General features: G+C 55.8%; 1 long non-coding RNA gene across 1 annotated transcript; it reads left to right on the top strand.

Annotated features, from left to right (window-relative positions):
• Positions 1 to 607: 607 nt before the first annotated feature.
• On the top strand, positions 608 to 2,212 carry LOC144302004 (uncharacterized). Its single transcript, XR_013368924.1, has 2 exons — positions 608 to 763; positions 1,946 to 2,212. It is a non-coding gene; the product is annotated as an uncharacterized LOC144302004 (long non-coding RNA).
• The last annotated feature ends 1,850 nt before the right edge of the window (positions 2,213 to 4,062 follow it).

Here is a 4,062-nt window from a genome sequence, read left to right as displayed (position 1 = left end):
CGGGAGATGGAGAGGGGCGGGGGGAGAGGGGGCGGGGCGGGGGCAGGGGAGGGGAGAGGCGAGCATGGGGAGGGGCGGGACCTGGGGGAGCCTCCCGGGAGTGGGGGAGGGGAGAGGCGAGCATGGGGAGGGGCGGGACCTGGGGGAGCCTCCCGGGAGTGGGGGAGGGGTGAGGGGGAGGGGAGAGGTGAGCAGCGGGAGAGGTGGGACCTGGGGGAGCCTCCTGGGGAGTGGGCGAGGGGCGGGGCGGGGGCGGGGTTGGGGAGAGGTGAGCATGGTGGGGGCGGGACCTGGGGGAGCCTCCCGGGGATTGGGGGAGGGGCGGGGGAGGGGAGAGGCGAGCATGGGGAGGGGCGGGACCTGGGGGAGCCTCCCGGGGATTGGGGGAGGGGCGGGGGAGGGGAGAGGCGAGCATGGGGAGGGGCGGGACCTGGGGGAGCCTCCCGGGGAGAGGGGGAGGGGCGGGGGCAGGGGAGGGGAGAGGCGAGCAGAGGGCGGGACCCGGGGGAGCGTCCCGGGAGCCGGGAAGGGGCGGGGGCGGGGGCAGGGGTGGGAGAGGGGAGCCAGCACCCGGCCCACGCCCTGCGCGCCCCCCCCCCCCCCCCGGCCCCCGCGGCCACCGGAGGCAGGGGCACCTGCCTGCTGCGGGGCGGCGGGGTCGGCGGGTTCCCCCCGAGGGGGAGAAGGGGACCTCCGGCCGCCGGGCACCCCGGGGCCCTGGACGGGGCTGGGGGGGCGCCCCTCGCGCTGCAAGGCCCCCGAGGTAGGACGCCGCAGCCTTGCCACTCGGTCGGGGAAGGGCCGCAGAGTCCCGGGGCTCGCCCTTCCCGCCCAGGGCCCTGCCCGCCTCGGCCCCCCGAGCTCCGGGACAGGTCGGCTGTCACTTCCCCGGGGGCTCCCCTCTCCCCTCCCCCGCCCTGGAGCCCCGGGGGGGGGGGTCCCACTTCTGCGCTGAGTTCTTGGGGGCGCGGGGGCCACCCGGGCTGTGCGCAGCCTTGGCCACTAACCCTCCCCACGGCCACTTCCAAGTCTGGGCTGCAAGGCTTGCACTCACATATTTGTCAGTCCATTTCTATTTTTCCCTAAAATATATTAGAAGCGAGGCAAATATATTATATGCCTTGATGAAAGGTTTTCATTGACCGCGTAGTGGATTCAATCATTTCAGAGAATAGGTGTGCTTACAGAATTATGGACAAGCTTTCTCTTTTGATGAAAATTGCTACCGCTCATTAAGATGGAAAATTCACCTTAATATACATTTTGCCTTATTTAATAATATTCTGATGACTTACTGTATTTTATTTTTTTATTTTTTGACTTACTGTATTTTAAAGCTAAGTTAAAAGCTTTAAATTCCAATGTGTTTATGCTTAATCTCATACCTAAAATGATATGTTAGTATTGATTTTTTTTAAAGCTTCTAAGTGATAGAACACTCAAAAATGACGATCTTTATATTGTGTCCTTTCAGTGATTTAGAGCACCTCAACTAACTGATTTGCCGTGTTCATTTTAGATCTTTTTACCTGTCACTTGTACTTGCCATGTATTTGTGTTAAATATCTGCACAACAAAATAAAACTAAATATTTATTCTCTTTAAGCACTTGAGTGACACCATACCTCAGTATAAAGCAAGTTTGTTTGTTTGTTTTTCTGTCAAAAATGGTAAGATATCTTCTACTTCTCAACTATCTTTGGGGTTTTCTTTAATGGGCACGGAGCAGCCACCAAGGCTCGTCTCCTCACATTATAAGATACACAATGGTAAAATAATCATTAAATTATTGAAACTGTAATCATTAAATTATTGAAATATACTTAGAAATGCCAGCCTGTGACCAGCGACCATTACCATAAACAACACTCCCCTATAATCCCATAGGCTCTAGAGCCTGGGCTCTGTTCACAATCCTGCAAGCTACTTTATTTTCCTTTTACAGATTAAAATACTGAACTTCCTACTGGGGTGAGTGGCCTGCGTGAGGAACGCCGCCAAGTCCAAGGAGGAGCCAGCCGGGTCCACCCAACTCGCCTTGATCTTTGTACCTGTCGGCTTGCTGCTGGGGACCGTCTACCCAGGCTGCTGCGGGCTCTGGTTGTCGGCCCAGGGACCCAGCGCGGGGCCTGCAGCAGCCACTCCATAAATATTTGTTAAGTGAAGCACCAGATGATTAAATAAATGAAATTGCTGTATTTTATTACTAGAACGGTGTGGGCGGTTAGTCACTTATGCTGCTGAACCTCTTGCAGGAAGATTCTAGAGCACAGGAAGTCTGGAGAAAGGTGCCTCTAGCTGAGTTCCGGAAACAGTGTCGCCAAGTGACTCATTTTCTAGTTGTCGATTCATTGTTTTTCTCCACCAAAACAACCACTATGTTTACTTTCACGTGATCTTGGTGTCTTTTTAAAATCCCAATTATTTTTAAGATGTGAGTGTAAATGTTTAGTTACATTTGCTACAATCCATAACCACTGGCCGCTCCAGTCTCCTCCAGGAGATCAATCCTGAGTTTAAGATTATGGGGAGAAGGAGGAGTGGGCCTCGGCTTCCTTCCTAAGAGGCCCACGGTGGGTGGGAGGGTGTGGGGGTGTGCTGGAGGGGTCAGCACTCTCCGAAGAGCACCCCTGTCAGGGAGGGGGCAGTCTGCAGCCCCAGAGTTCCATTACTGGCTGTAAAATAAGACAAGCATATGCCCCGTGGAAGGTAAAACCCATAGAAATAAGTTTGAGGCTTCCACATGCCACCTAGGTTCTCCTTCTTTGGGTAACACAAAAATAGTGCATTAGAGTACCCCCTCCTTGACCCCCTCCCCGGTCCCACCTCCATTCTTCACCTCATTGGGCCCAGAACAAATCTCCCCTCACTCTACACTCCTGCAGGACTGAATGTACAGTGGTTTTTAGGCTGGAAGTTTGCAGTCACACTGCTTGACCTCTGACTCAGATATCAGCTCATTCAGGGCTGGGGACTTTTTTTTTTTCTCCCAATGGTGGAAAAAAACACATCTTTCCTTCCGATTTAATCCACGTGTACAAAAGATACTGTTCTCTGGTAAAGGATGCAGGAACCCTACCGTCTTTCAAGCGTGCTTGAGATTTGCTGTTGGGGTGATTAAAAAAAGAAAACAAGTTACTTCCAATGTGGAACCTTCCATGTAGAAAAAAGCAAGACAACTAATTTCCAGGGAGTTATGCTTCGTGGAAAAAAAAAAAAAAAAGCGAGTTCCAGGGGCATTTGGGTGGCTCAGGGGCTGTGCATCTATCTGCCTTCTGCTCAGGGTGTGACCCCAGCGTCCCCAGATCGAGTCCGCATCAGGTTCCCCGCAGGGAAGCCTTCTCCCTCTGTCTGTCTCTGCCTCTCTCTGTCTGTGTGTCTCTCATGAATAAATCAAATCTTAAAAAAAAAAAAAAAAATCCAGTTGCAAAAGATCTCACGCTGTGTGATTCCTGTGTGCAAACACATATTTCGAAATAACACAATTTTAGAAATAGAGGAAAAAGACGCGTGAGGGCCAGGGCTCGGGGGTTCAGCTCTAAAGAGGGGTGCAGGAGGGGTCCTTCGGTGGTGGACCAGTTCTCCATCTGGACAGCGGTGGCAGGTCCGGGAGCTGCCGCAGGTGCAGAGCTGAAGGCCCCCTGATGAGAGAAGAGGTGAGCCCGGGGACCTCCCAGCAGGATCCGTGGCCGGTGGGAAGGTCAGTCTCCGGGGGGATGGGGGGGGGGGGGTTGGCTACCTTTTCCCTTTTTTGGCAAAGCTGTGCCCAGTGGTGGTGGCCGCGGGGAAACCGGCGCCGAGCCGCCCGCTTCTTACCATCGCGCAGGACTCTCCTGCGACCTGAGCCCACGCACCTGCCCGGTCCGGCCAGCAGGTGCGCACGCCCCACGCGGAACGCGGGGACCTCACGCGCGCCCCGGGGACTCCCGCGGGGGCCCCGGGCCGGCCCGGGTGGGGGTTGGGGTTGGGGGTGGGGGTGGGGGTGGGTCGGGCGCGGGGGGGCGGGGCCGGCGGGCGGCGGAAGTGACGTCAGCGGGCGGGGCGCACACCTGGGCACCTGGG

The sequence above is a fragment of the Canis aureus genome, chromosome 30 (genome assembly GCF_053574225.1).
Source record: "Canis aureus isolate CA01 chromosome 30, VMU_Caureus_v.1.0, whole genome shotgun sequence".
Taxonomy (NCBI): Eukaryota; Metazoa; Chordata; class Mammalia; order Carnivora; family Canidae; genus Canis; species Canis aureus.
The sequence above is the reverse complement of the archived record's forward strand: the minus strand, read 5'-3'. Positions and strand labels throughout refer to the sequence as shown.